Genomic DNA, 15,713 nt, shown 5'->3' with positions numbered 1-15,713 from the left:
AGTTCGGATGTGCTCCTGTGATGTGTTTAGTTTGATATTCTACTTTTCATACTTACCTAAGCCTCCTTCCCTCTTTCCCATTGTCTGACAATCACTCCTCTCCTTTCAAAGGCCAGTACAGTCTCCTTCCTTCCTAGATCACCAAGAAGCAGATCAGATCTAACCTAGTTCTTTGCCAACCCTTCCAAGCCCTATTCCCAACTTTTCCCTACAGAAAGTCATGCTGACCGCATCCTCAGCTGCTATCAATGAGCACATACCCTGTTCACAGCTGTCATTACAAACAGGCTTGCATCCTCTCCAGCTGGTGACAAATGTTATCATGACAAGACCCTTCTGTACACTGCATTTGATTTTACCTTCCCTCTTACAATACGCAGCAAGAACTGCATTTTTAGAAATGAGAGTGACTTGATGTCTCATTCTTTTTAAAGGTGAATGGTTCCCGGAGCAAATGGAAGCTGAGTAATTGTGGAGAGGGGAAACATAGTCAGATCTCATTACAATTATGATACACGTGACCTGCTTTTCTGAGATTAGATTAGATACCATCAGTTGACAAGGAATTAGGGCAGAGTTCATTTTCTTGTTGTCTCTGTTCTGGCTATTTCTACTCTCTTGACACTTTCCCAATAGGATATAATTCCAAAGCTGCTATAATTGATCATATTTGTTCCCATATACAGCCAACTCTTAAATTCCCCCAGAGAAGTTGATTGGAGTTTAATGTGAAATATGGGTGACTCCATCATCTAACCATATTCTCTATTGCTTTGAAATTAATGCTGTTGGCTCCCAAACAACATTGTCTTCTTTGGTGTTATTACTGAATCATAGATCATCTCCCATAGGAGAAAATAGAAGCCAATTGATACACTAGAGCATTTCTCTATCATAAGAAACTAAGGCCTAAGACTACTGAAGTATTAGACCAAGGTCACGCAGATACTTAGTGGTACCTACAGGCAGATCTCTACTTCAGTAAAGATTTAAATCCTCTGGAAACCAAAGGGGTTCTTCTCTGTCCTACAGGCTCGCTATCTATTGGAATTAATTTGGTGATTTGAGTACTTTTAGAGAATACTGGGAGAGAGTATTTCCCAGCCCCCTAGATCACGTATTTTTCACCTTCTCATAGCTCTAACTTTCTTTCAGTTAATTTAATTTCTAACTACTTTCAACCCAAATAGATGCACTCAACTTGCCTGAAAGGGCAAGATTGTGCTTGGAGGATTCTAATGAGAAAGGTTGGTTATATCACCCATTACTCACATATGCAGTGGGTTTTATTTTATCTGCTGAGCATATTAGTTGAAAGCTCACTGTGTCTCCCAGCTCCATTATTGACTAGGCATGAAAAGGTGTGTGATGTGTAAAATGGGGATATTGTTTGTGTCTACTTCATAGGGTCTTTAATTAATAATCTCATTCCAAAAATCTGTTTATTTTTTTTACTTCAACCATTTTATTACATATACAACTTATGCCATTCAGCATAACATGTTCAGCTTTGGATTTGGTGTTTAGAATGTGGAGTCATAAGTCCCTTGTACTTGTTGCCCTCAAGTGAATTCGGGCTCACAGCAACCCGATAGGCTAGGGAGAACTACCTTCTGGGTTTCAGCCAATGAAGTCCTTTAAGAAATAGAAAGTCTCATATTTCTCTGGTGGAGTGGCTGGTGGTTTCAAACTGGTGCTCCAGCTGTTTGTAGCACAACAAGTAACTCCCAACCCCACCAGAGATCCTCCTTCAATGTCCCCTTCATTCCCACTTGAACTTGGAGCAGCCTGTGGTTATGCAGTTGCTGGAATTTGGGGATCTCAGGAATAAGTAAATACAGGACAGAGGGATGGAACTAAGCAGGGAGGGCTCAAGGTCCATGGTCCCCGCCCAGGAACCCAGGACAGGGAAGTTGGTCAAGTCTGCACAAGGAGGACCAGAGCAGACTCCACTCCCTAATTTATGCCATGTTAGTTAGCCTCATGAAGAAAAGTCCAATAGGGATTTTGCAGACTCTTCCACATGTTTTGACATTACTACCAGTTTCTTTATGCCCCTGAGCATGAATTTCTAGAAAATTGCTTTAAAAAGCACATTTCTGTTTCTCATTTCCAGGTTGACCTCACATTCAAAGCATCTCCATTCTTGTGGGAAAGTCCAGATTTCCTGGTCATTCCAAGTTTCAACTAACTAACTGGTCTGAGCTCTTGCCTTGTTCTTGAATTCCTTTTTCCTCCTTTGCTTCTTGAAGATTTCTAGTGATTACGCTCAGAAGTGTCACTTCCTTGTCTCTCACATGAATTTGGGACCCAAGTGCATAGCTGTGCATATATTCAGGATGCAGCTCAGTCAGAGGTGGAGCACAGTTGATGGGGTCCAGGGCTTTTGAGACAAACACAGAAGCCAGGCATGGAGAAGACCATGGAGGGCCTGGGAGATCCTCACCATGGACAACATGCGGAGTGTTCTACACTGGCTTCTCAAGTGGAACTTGGGTGAGTGAGGACTGGAACATATTGTCAGAAGGTGGGAGGTTGATGGAGTCTGTCCAAGGAGGATCTGAGTAACTTCACCTTCAAGTGTATATTTCAGGATCCTCTGTAAGATATCTCCATAGGGAGCCCACAGAGGAGGTTGGTTGGAGACCACCGAGGACTCCAGTAGAAATTCGGCAGACGTCTCACCTTGTCTCAACTTTGTATACTGTTTCTTTATGTCCCTGAGCCCGAGCTTCTTGAAAATTGCTCTAGAAAGCACTTGGTTTCTGTTTCTCACATCTAGGTGTAACTTCCAATCAAAGCATTACCATTTGTGTAGGAACTTCCAGATTTCCTGGTCTCTCCAAGGTTCAGTTAAATTGGCAGAGTGTTTTTGTGGCTCTAGAGTTACTTTATCTTTTCTTTCTTTCTTTTTTTAATATGGAACGCTTCATGAGTTTTCGTGTCATCCTTGCGCAGAGACCAAGCTAATCTTCTCTGTATCATTCCAATTTTAGTATATGTTCTACCGAAGCGAGCACTAGCATTACTTTTTCTCTGTTTGATTCTTGACGATTTCTATGATTTTTTGTGAGGTGTCACATTTGCATATTTATTCGTGAGTTTTCTCTGATTCCTTTTCTGAAGGATACTGCCTTATTCAGGGTTGGCACTTAATCTGAGCTGCTCAAATATAAGGGTCTGGGAAGGGTCCCAAGTGTGCTCTTCTCTTCTCCCTAGATTCTCTCCTTCATAGATTTTTACAAGGACTAAGTGAGTTCACAGATTTAAGAGCTGGATTGATGCCTGCTACATGGTTGTATATATAATAATTTATTGTTATAAGAATATAATATATAGGAATTCCATTTATAAAATTTTAGTATTATTGTTGTGTGGTTAAGACTTTTACATTTAGGATACTGGAAGTGGAAAGGCTCTAGGAACTGGGAATGTTCAATTTTACCTCATTCCATCCTGGAAGTATTTAACTTCCTTGTACCCTTGACCTGGTATTTCTCTTCAACCTGTGTTAGTCTGGGTAGACTAGAGAAAGAATTCATAAATATGAAATATATATGAGAGTGTTTTATATAAAGGGTAATTGTACATTAAGAAAGCATCCTAACCCAGTCTGATCCAAGTCTGTAAGTCTGATACAAGCCCATATGTCCGATACCTATCTATCAAGTACTCTTCAGACTCACAAAACACATGCAATGGTGCTGAATAAAGGATGGTCACAGGCCAGTGGGTAGAAAGTCTTTGGATCCAGTGGTGCTGTAAGCATCTTAGCGCTGGCAGGGGTCTATATGTGGCTTCTCTGGCTTCAGAGGTCTGGTTACATCAGGGTAGGTCCATGTGGCTTCTCTAACTTAGGGCACTAGCTTATTTCCATGTGTCTTTTCAGCTGCAATGTCTCCCAGGAAATGGCTGAGAGAGAAGTGTCTCCATCCTGTGAAGTACCGGGCTTCCCATCATTCTCAGGAGAAGGCCATGCCCACACAGAGGTTTCATTGATTATGATCTGATTGACAAGCCAGACTCCAAGCCTATGTTCTGAATCCTCAAATTGACAAATGATTATATATCTACCACAAACCTGATATGAGCTCCCGGCATGCATGATTTGATTGTTTATTTTTTACCTGCTTCAGTCTCTTGGCACAGCGGGTTACTCATTGGGCGGCTAATAAAAGGTCTGAAACCATCACTGTGTCGGAAAGAGACATAGGAAGCTTTGTGCTTCTGTAAAGATTCCCAGAGTCCCTCTCCAAAAACCTCCAAAAATCACTCACTGCCATCAACTCATTTCCAAATCACAGCCACATTCTAGGGTCGAGTAGAACTGAGTTTCCAGAGTTGTAGCTCCTTGGAGGGGCAGAAAGTCGCCCTGTCTCTTCTGCAGCAATGATGGCTTCATACACTGACTCAGCAGTTGGCAGCTCGACTGCTCACCCACTACACCACCAGGGCTTCCCTTTGGCCCCTTAGTGATTGGAAATCATGGAAGAGTTGCATATTTACCGGAAGAACAGTTCAACCTGGATGAAACGTCAAGTGTCATTAGGTTTTTAGGTAGGTGACTTAGGGGACTCTAGATATTTAGAATATACCTTAGCTTGTCAAATTCTTAAGAATCACATAAGCTTATCTCAGTTATTCTGGGATTATCTTGTAGCTAATGTAAGTCAATAGTGCTAAGACTGGTTTATCTCTGAGACAGAAACCCTGACTTGTTCTTCCTCTGTTCCCTCTACATACCTTATTATTGGACATGTCCATTGAACATAAGGAGTCAACTCAGGGGCATCTGACAGCCATAGCAATAAGCACCAAAGGTGGCTGGACCCTTCTAAGCATCTGTTGCCTGTAGCTACAGTTCTGCATGCCACTCACCCACATAGACTCCTTGATGGTGACAGCATCAATCATTGGAGATGTTTTGACCTTCACCCACTCACTGTATTCGAGTGTCCGTGCAGTACAAACAGTTAATACACTCAGCTGATAACTGAAAAGTTATAGATTCAATAATGTCCTGTAAGGACATGAAAGTCCCGGTGGTCCAAAAACTCAGCCATCAAAAACTCAATGCAACACTGTTCTACTCAGACACATAAGGAATCGCCGTAACTTTGAATGGGCTCAACAGAAATTTTTAAAATAATTTGTTTTGTTTTATTTCACATTTGTCTAGTTGTTAGTTTAGAAACCAAATCCTTGAAAATAATTACTAGTGACTGTCTTGTGGGTAGGATGGAAGAGACACAGAGAAAGGACTGTTGTGAATGGTTCACAAGCTCTCCTATGAGCACTATAGTATGCATTGGAACATCGCATGCCACATATTTATATTCCCCACAGTTAAACAAACAAACAAACAAACAAACAAACCTTGTACGGTGATCTCCATACTGTTTCTCTGCCTTCTTATTCTTTGTGTTATGAGCTTCCAAAATTCTCTCTTGTTCTCGATTCATCTTAAGTCACGTCAGTGAGACGATGCTGATGGTGTGTGAATCAAAAGCAGAACTGTGTGATGCTATACAGCAGAGGAGGAACCTCCACAGTTTTATCTAGCCTTGATATTAGAAGAGAAAACACAACAAAACTAGCTTAATTGACATACAAAAGTATACCTACTGAAATAGGTATTCCCCCTGTTTTTCTTAAGCAGAAGATAATGTGAGAAGGAAGAGGACACCAGCACTTAATATTTGGATATGACAGGACCCATCAGAGAACCAGAGCCGCAGGAAGGTGTGCTTAAGAAGATAATGCTGATTTTTCATTCCTGCTATGGCTAAGGAATGAATGGACTGTGGGATAGATAGATGGAAGAGAAATCACGGGCATTTTCACCAGAAAGAAAAGTCACAAAATTAAAAGTAGACAGTCAAACAACATGGGTGGACTAAATCATAGGTATAAGGAGGCACCATTTGAACCAAAATATTTAAACTGAAATGAAATAGTCCTCACTTGAGGCAGCACCTGAGTAGTTAACATGAACAGTCACCCAATACAGCTGAGAAGGGAATTTAAACTCCCACTAGAAAGGTGACTGGGTTGCCCAATATGTGTATGTGTTAGTCTGGGTACATTAGAGAAACCAATCCACAGAAACTTATATGTATAAGAGAGAGCTTTATATAAAGAGTAAGTGTACTTTAAGAAAGCATCCCAACCCAGTGTTGTCCAAACCCACAAGTCCAACATTAGCCCATATGTCCAACAGCAATCTACAAAGTCCTCCTCAATCTCACAAAACACGCACAATTATGCTGACTGCAGGAGGAAAGCTGAATCAATGAGCATGTAAGTATCTAAGCGCTATCAGGGTCTCCCCACGGGTGTTTCAGCACCAAGGCTGCATCAGGGTATGTCCGTGTGGCTTCTCCTCAGGGAAGTCTTATAGGAAGTGAGCCTTGCCAGCTGAAACAAGGAACTGGCTAAGGCAACTACAACCTGGTTCGGCCATCAGTAAGCAAGAGACCTGAGAACTAGAAAAGCGAGGCTCACAGTGCCTTTTATCTCTCCACTTGCCCTTCAACTAATACCACATGTGTTTAAGAGCTAGGATGACACAATAAACCTTAACTATTTCAGTTTATAAAGTCAGGTCATGCAAAAATAAATAAAATGGAGGCCAACGTAGCCAGAAAGCCTATCTCATAAAAAATCAAAAGAAATCTACAGAACTTGAAAGGAAATAAAACAACACTTGTTTTCCAGGTAAGAAAATTTGCCAAAAAACTAATGCAAATTTTCCCCTTAATAATGTCTTGGCAATAAGTCTAAACACTTTCTTCCTTGACCCAGATTGAAGGAGTATGTGTGAGCCAATACACATCCTCCATTAAGGAAGGGATTCCTATATTCATTTGTGCAAACATCACACTATCATTTCATATATCTCTGGTCTCACACACCAGCAGGACGCATTCCCATTGGTTATGACCTTTACTATTGAGCCACTGCCTCAGCAACCCACTTACGATAAAATCCTATCAAATTTCTTGCCAGGTCCCAGATATTGAAGGGTACAGTGATGGATGGACAATGGAGACAGGGCCCACTGTTGTTCTTAGATTTTACCTGATCTAAAGCACCAAGTGAATGTTACAACTTGGCATTTCTCTCTCAGACTTTGGAGATAATGAAATTTCTCCATCACAAATGAGAAATCCATGACACTTGTGTTGGGGATACTTTGGAGCTGATTTTTAGTGGTACAGAAGGAAGAGGAGCATGGCTCTGTGTCAGTCTGAATCTTTAGGTGTGATCGATGCTGAGAGGACTAACATGAGGCAGGGTCTTCGGGTCCTGGTGGAAAGTCATGATTTGATGGTGAGGAAGCGAGCAGATGGCACATGCTCGTTGGTGCTTTTGGGTTTCCTTCTTTAGTTATTCCACGTGAATCCTCTTTCAACTGTTGATTTGCGAGACCATACTTGATGGCAGGCATGGTAGTAGACTTTGGGATACAATGTAGAACACAATTTTAAAAGAAATCCCTTCCCCCCTTTTTTATTTCTTTACTATTTCTATATTTTAGATTGACTCATTGTTTGAAGTTGACATATTATAATCAACCATCCATCAGTGGCAGAATTATTGCCTTCCATGCAAAAGACATAGATTTGCTTCCCAGTCAATACACTTCCTGTACAACCATTACCTATCTGACAGTGAAGGTTTGCATGTTGTTAAAATGCTGAGCAGGTTTGTTTGCATTTGAGGACTAACATGGACTAGGCATAAATGCCTGAAAATCTACTTCCAAAAATTAGCTAAAGAAAGCCCTGAGAATCTCAATGGTCCAACCAGCAACTGATGGTTGGGATGGCACCACACTGGGAAGGGCTTCCTTCCGTTGAATGTCAGTGCCCTGAGTCAGAGATACATTCAGCATCAGCTCACAACAACTCTCTGAAATGCTTTGTTCTCTAAACCATAATAGTGTCCCTTCAGTTTTTCTTAAATACATTTCCATTATCTGCATTAAATAATCATTCATGCAACTATATACCATATGTAGTCCTGAAATATGTACTTCCTGAGGGCAAGTGTGGATCTGCTTGCATCCTGAGCTCTGGCACCTACACATCTGTTTGTTTGGGTTTTTTAAATTATCTAATGCATAATTTGGTTGATTTGTTAGGCCACTAATTAAAACTATTCTGTCTCCTATACAGAATATACTAGAACTGTGGTTTAGAAAAAAATCAGGGAGCAAACATGCTTAAATTTTGATTATAAATAACTAGAAAATTGACCTGAGAACAGCTATCTCACTCCTGTGTCTGTTTTCTCTCCATTAAATAATAATATGGAAACATTTGTGAGGATAACTCAGAAGTAGGCAGCATTTTCCTCTACTGTACGTAGTCACTATGAATCAGAGCTGATTTGATGGCACCTAACAAAAACAACTTCTTAAATTGTTCTGAAGTTTTAATTAATATGTTCAAACAAGCTAGAAGATCTGCTGGCACTTCCTGAGACTTATGTATGTGGTTGTCACTAGCATTATTACTTTGATGATGTTAGTTTTGCTTTAAAAAATGGATCTATGCACAGTGACCAATCAGTAAAAAAGGGCATCGGGGTTGAGAAAGTGGAGACTTTCAATGAGATAGATCAACTCAGCAGCCAAAACAATGAGCAGTCAGGAAGTGAGCCTGGGAAATGTTTTGTTCTTTTACTCATAAAGGCACTATAATTGGAAGTTGACTGGATAGCTCTTAATAACAGCACATGCACACATGCTATGCAAAACGTGCAACTTGTACATTGAATTTTCAGTAAAGTGTTTCAATTAATTTTTATCCCATTGAATATATATTATTTTATGTATAAATCCTGGATATGTATGAGAAAATGTGGTAATGGTAATCACATGACATATCAAAAGTAACTTCATTTTATAGATTTTATTACCTTTTCTCTACAAATATTGACCAACTGCCAACTCTGAATATCTTCAACCCACATTCTTTGGCAACAGGGGCAAGTTATAGCAAACATTTAAGTGGCTGATGGCGATTTTACATATGATTTCTGATGTGGGTGGAATTGACCAGTGCTGTGTAGTTGACGAAACCATCCACTCCATTTCATGCTCAGAGACAATGATGCACTTGAGGGGCACAGAGAGAATCCGTTTGAAAAATTCTATCTTTTCTGCAACATCAAAATGTGTCTTTACTACTTTTTTAAAAGTCCAGGCTGCATTGATTGGAAACATGGCAATAGGACAAAACAGAGTATTATGATGATCCTGCTCTGACTCACATTTAGGTAAATTTCATCCTAGTCTCCAATCTAATTTCATCTGGCAAAGAAATGACTCTGTCACTTTTGTGCTTTTAATAAACACTAATTAGAATTTTATAGAGAATGATAACAGAAAGTTTTAATATTTCAACATTCTATTAAATATGGCATTTTCTATGTTTATACATCTGACTCTAATGCTGCAATTGTGGGAAATTCATTAGATTTGCGTATTTTGTTCCACAGCCCACAAATATGAGAACACCTAGTTCGGCTCAATACTTCCTCCTTCATAAAATCTGAAATTCTATGTCTATTCAAGTCTAGAAGTTCTATTCCATTTTCTACCAGAGCCTTGTCTAATTCAAATTGATATTTAAAAATATTTCACTTAATTAATAAATATTCATATAGCTCATATTTATATGTAACTTAGAATATGCCAGGTGCTATTCTGAGAAATTTACATATATAAATTTACATATGTGAATCAGGTCATGTCAACAACACTTTTATGAAGCAGATATTGGCATTGCTTTTCTTTTATAGACTAATACAGAGAGGTATGAGATAGTTAGGTAAGATTACATAGCTGCTAAATGACAAAGTTCAGATGTGAACCCTACATGCTTTCCTACTTTTCAAAACAGAAATCAATGTAACCATTAGCTACATTTTAATAATCATCTCAGTCAATTTTTTATTACTTAGGAAAGTATTTTTAAAGGTTAAGTTGAACTAACTTTTAAATAACGAGTAAATTGGATTCCTTGGTTGATAAGCTAACCTTTCTGGAACAACTAAGATAAATTCCGTTTACTACCCATAATTGTATTTTCCAAATCTCAAATCATCTCTCCATTTTCATAAAAATTTGTCTTCATTTTCTCCTAAGCTGTTCTCTGACTTCCTGCCGTCACCAATGCCCACTGGTATAAATTCTAGAGCTGTAAATGAATCCCGACATTAGTCTGGACCATCCATGACATGCAAAATACAGGAGAGCCTATGACTAAACCGAGAGAAGGCCTGCATGATAAGTGACTTGACTCTTAAAAATATAGAAATATAGGTTTACACCTTGTGGAATCCTGAAATATGCTTAGGATGTAGATTCTGAAAGAGTGAGTAAGGCTATGACTAGAGAGGATGGATTTGAGAAAGTTCTCAGATTATTTCACTGGGAAACCCCAGTGGATGATGGACGGCTCAGAGTTCAGCCCCTGTTGAATAAGAGCATGCTCTAAGGACGAGGGTCCACTGCAGAGGTGCTTGTGAGCTTTAATTGGGAGCTGAACCATTTTTTTTTCTTTTTTTACTACTCAGCTCAAAAGTAAAGTGAGTAGCTTGGCTATAAAAGCCCCAAATTTTGCCAGAAGAACACAAGTCATATGGAGAAGATCACAGTATAAATGACATGGACTTTGCATGAGAGCCTTCATTTTGTACATCGTGGTACAAGGAGGTTAGAGAACCAAGGTTTCTTTATCGACGGTGAAGTTAGTGGACTTCATATTTCATATTTCTATTTCACTCTAAAACCATATCTATGTGGGCTTCTGTGCTACTCAGGCTGTGTAAGGATTCTTTGGGGAACATGAAGACAATATGTAATTCTGCCAAGTCAAAGCCCATGAAGTGGCAAGCCATCTGATCAAATAAGCAAGAACTGAGTTACTGAATAGAAGATGAACAGAGGAGAGACCTGGAAGAGGTGCTGTGTTAGTCTGGGTGGACTAGAGAAACAAATCCACAGAGACTCCTATGTGTATAAGAGAGAGTTTTATATAAAAGGTAAGTGTACATTCAGAAAGTATCCCAACCCAGTCCATTCCAAACCCATAAGTCCAACATTAACCCAAATGTCTGACACCGATCTACAAAGTCCTCCTCAAACTTACAAAACAGATGCAGTGACCGCAAAAGCAGGACAATCACAGGCTAGTGGGTAGAAAGTCTTTGAATCCAGTGATGGTGTAAGCATCTCACCGCTGGTTGGGGACTCCACGTGGCTTCTCCAGCACCCAGGGTTACATCAGGGTAGATCATGTGGCTTCACCTCAGAGATGTCTCACAAAAAGTGAGCCTTGCCAGCTGAGGCAGAGAACTAGCTGAGACAGCCACACACTGGACCTACTATCAGAGAGCAAGAGAGTGGAAGGCAAGGCTTGCCGAGCCATCTATCTCTCTTCCCTTCAATTAATCCCAGATGGGTTTATTGGCCAGGTTGGCACAATTAACCTATCACAGACACTAAGTGTCTATCATGTTCAGGTACCATACAGTAAGTCAGTCCTGGAGATCTGAACTTTGATCTTCCATTTACTGAAAGACTGGTAAAAGAAAAACAAACTAGATCAATCAATTAATTAACATTCTGTTACCTTCGAGTTAATTCCAAATGATAGTGATCCTATTGGACCCAGTAGAAATGGCCTACAGAGATTCCTAGGCTAGGATCTACCAAGAAAACTTCCACATCGTTCTCCTATTGAACAGCTGGAGGTTTGAAACAAGCAACTTTTAGGTTTGCAGCCAAGCCCTTCGTGCATTTCTCTGCCTGCATCCTTCCACTTAACTATAAAACAAACAAAAAGCACTCCTCTTTCCAGACCCCAATTAGGAAATGAGTTAGGATTAGTGAGCTGTGTGTTCGACTGGATTGACTAGAGCAATCAATCCAATAACACCCATTTATGTGTAAAAGAGAACTTTATATCAAGAATTAGTTAAATATCAGGAAAACATCCCATTCCCGTCCAGATCAAGTCCTACATCAGATACTAATGCCTAAATCACACCACAGCCTCACGCAGCTGCATGCAATGATGCAGAATGCAGGAAGTTCACAGGCCGGTGGGTGAAAAGTCTTTTGGATCCAGTGGTAGTGGAAGCATCACAGCCCTGGCCCAGGTTTCAGTATGACTCATCAGTAGGAAGGTGAAGGCACAGAGAGACAGTGACCTGCCTCCAGAGAGACATTTATCTCAGTGGCAGCAAATGACGTCCTCAAGCTGCAACCTGATTGATAGGCTAAACTCCATCCATCTCTTCTTATACGTGCCATGCTGGCACCCAAACCCCCAACTATCACAAGCTGAGAACTATTTGTCTCCAGTGGTTGGACTTGTTCTTAAGAAAAGAATCATATCAATGTGAATGAGGGGAAGTGCAGAGAGGAGGCCCAAAGCCCATCTGTAGACAATTGGACATCCCCTTACAGAAGGGTCACAAGGAAGAGAAGAGCCAGTCAGGGTGCAGTATAGCACTGATGAAACATACAACTTTCCTCTACTTGTGTAATGCTTCCTTTCCCCCCACCCCACTATAATGGCCCCACTTTTGCCTTACAAATCCAGCTAGACCAGAGGATGTGTATGGGTATAGATATGAGCTAGAAACAGGGATTCCAGGACAGATAAGCCCCTGAGGACCAAGACTGAGAGTAGAGATGCCAGGAGGTGAAGGGGAATGTGGAGGAGGGGAGGAGGGTGGGGATAAAGGGGCTGCCGATCACAATGATCTACATATAACCCCTCAGATGACAGAAAATTGGGTGAAGGGAGACATAGGTCAGTGTAAGATATGATGTAATAATAATTTATAAATCATCAAGGGTCATGAGGGCAGGAGGGAAAAACAATGAGGAGCTAATACCAAGGGCTCAAGTAGAAAGAAAATGTTTTGAAAATTATGATGGCAGCATATGTACAAATGTGCTTAACACAGTGGGTGTATGTATTGATTCTGATAAGATCTGTATGAGCCCCCAATAAAATGATTTAAAACGTAATAATAATTTTTTTAAAGTTAACAAGAAAACAAAGAAAAGAATCTCATGTAGGAGGTAGATGACACCAACTGTATAATTTGCATATCCTTCTGATATTGACAATCATATCCCTTGTTCCACTTCCTCTTCTGAATCTGACCTGAGCCTCAGGCAACTCTTTGTTAATGTACTACTGCTGCCATTGCTGGATCATCTTCAGCAAAATTTTACTTGCATGTGTTACTAATGGTATTGTTCTATAATTTGCACATTCCGTTGATGACTTTCCATTTGGAATGGGGATAAAGCATACATTGTACATGTTATCAGGAGGGACCAGTGCCTGGAAAAGGACAGCCTCCCTGGGAAAATACAAGGGCAGTAAAAAAGAGGAAAACCTCAAGGAGATGTATTGACATAGTTGCTATAACAATGGGCCCAGACATAGGAACAATTGTGAGGATGGCACAGCGCCAGCCAGGCAAGGTTTTGCTCTGTGGTACGTAGGGTCATTATGGGTTGGAAGTGACTTGATGGGACCTAGCAATAGCATGTGTCAGAGAAGAACTATTCTCCAAAAGTTTTCAATGCTGACTTGGAAAAAAAAATAGATAGCCAGGTCTTTCTTAAAACATCCTCTTCTGGACGGACTGAAGCACTATATATATATATAGAAAGAGAGAGAGAGCTTCAATATATATATATATATATATATATATATATATATATATTGCTTAGCAGCTGAATGTGTTAACCATTCAAGAGACCCTAATGGAAGTTTAGTACTAAGTTACTCACAGAAGGGACCCTGATGACGTGATGATTTATTCCTCAACTGCTAACCAAAAACCACCCTGAGGATTTGAAAGCACCTACAAATCTTCGGGGACAAATGTGGCTATATTCTTTCACAAATATTTTGCAGCCTGAAAAATTCTTAAAGGACAGTTCTATCTTATAAGCTTGCTATGAGAGGATCTCAAGTGGAGAGTAATGAGTTAAATTGATTAAAGGTGAACAGAGTTCTAGAGAAGAACTAGCTGATGACTGTTAAGTGGTGTCTTTAAACTGGACATGATGGGGGGAACCTGTAAATAAAACCCCTGTTCAAGTGGGGAGAATGGAAGAAATAAAGATGTAGAGTCAAAATCTTTATGAAATTTTCATGTCATAAAAATTCTATCTGCTTCACATCTATAAATTTCATACATCTATTGGCACGAATTTAAACTATTTTGCAATACTAGTTATGGACGTTTGAATATGCAACAACCTCAGCTGCAAAGCCCTAATTCCAAGTCCACAGTCATCAAGTTGATACGGCCTGACAGTGACCCTGGAAGACAGAGGAGAACTGTTTCTTAGGTCTTCCAAGACTATACATCTTTATCGGAGTGGAAACTTACTACTTTCTGGAAATTCCTAACTTTCTGTTTTTTAGTTATTGGTATTATCTACTACCAGACCCTGGATATGATACGAAGCACCTAAATATTTTTGAAAACAAAATGGTATTGAGGAAGATGAAAAATTAACCTTAGTAAGGAAAAGCTTTAAAATCTGCTCCCAAGAAAGCCTGGTCTGCGCTTTCCCTCTGAATGACTCAGGAGTTTCGGAAAGTTCACGAAGAGCGAAATGGAAAGACAATGAGTCCCAGGAACATTTTGAAGCCTCCTTGTATAAGCAACTGAGGAAGGAATGGGGAGCCGGGAATGTCTATTTGAGTCTGAGTTCCTATGCATAAGGCAAGCAGCGACTTTAAAGTGGAAAGGCCAATTCTATGCTATCGATAGAGAAGTGCCAGTGTGGAAACACTTGAAATAACGGTTGTAGACCCACAAAGAGGGTGGAAACCCGTGGAAATGGTGTGGTGGTGCCACATCTGACTTCTTCCTGTGGCAGAAGGGAGAAGGAAACGCCAACTTCATTCCAGCCAGGTTCCCAGGAGGCGGAGGTCAGACTTGTCTTCAGTCTCCCACTTTCTTTGCCTTGTTCTGACACCAACCCTCCCTTCCACTCACTTTTGTTTACAGCTAACTCTGAAAAGCCATTGCAATGGCCGCACAGAACTCACATCAAACGCAACACTTGTGATGGTGGAGTTTAATTCTATTTGTGAAATTCCAACACGTTGCGATTCAAATTCAGAAATAATAAGATGATGGTTCTTTTGTCTGAAATGCCAACTCTAAAACAGTGAGAGAACACATTTCCGTTGGCCACTCGTTCTGGCAGCTCTAGGAAACTAACAGATCATAGCAATTTGGGAACAGGCGACAGCAAGGTCCTCTGAGATGAGCCACCAGTTCAAATATAATTTCTGCTGTGAATTTTTTGGGTATGTCTCTAGAAGAGTGGTTTTCAACCTGTGGGTCACGACCCCTTTGGGGATTGAATGACCTTTTCACAGGGTTGGCTTAAGACCATCGGAAAACATGTATTTCTGATGGTCTTAAGAACCAAGACACTGCTCCTCTCTGCGTCTCCACGCGGGTCCGCCCACACACAGACACTCCCACAGATGATTATAGGCGCAAAGACTGTTACCCATGCTATACCATGCTGCAAGACAAAATTTCATTGATTTGTCATTAAAGATAACTATTTCACAATATATAATTACATATTGTTCTTGTAAATAGTCACTATGCTATAATTATGTTCAATTTCTAACAATGAA

At 40.2% G+C, this 15,713-nt stretch overlaps 1 non-coding gene across 1 annotated transcript; it reads right to left on the bottom strand.

Annotated features, from left to right (window-relative positions):
- Positions 1-2,913: 2,913 nt before the first annotated feature.
- On the bottom strand, positions 2,914-3,020 carry LOC142428353 (U6 spliceosomal RNA). Its single transcript, XR_012780273.1, has one exon. It is a non-coding gene; the product is annotated as a U6 spliceosomal RNA (small nuclear RNA).
- Between the last annotated feature and the right edge of the window lie 12,693 nt (positions 3,021-15,713).

This window comes from Tenrec ecaudatus, chromosome 15 (genome assembly GCF_050624435.1).
Source record: "Tenrec ecaudatus isolate mTenEca1 chromosome 15, mTenEca1.hap1, whole genome shotgun sequence".
NCBI classification, from domain to species: Eukaryota; Metazoa; Chordata; class Mammalia; order Afrosoricida; family Tenrecidae; genus Tenrec; species Tenrec ecaudatus.
This window is presented reverse-complemented; position numbering and strand designations above follow the sequence as displayed.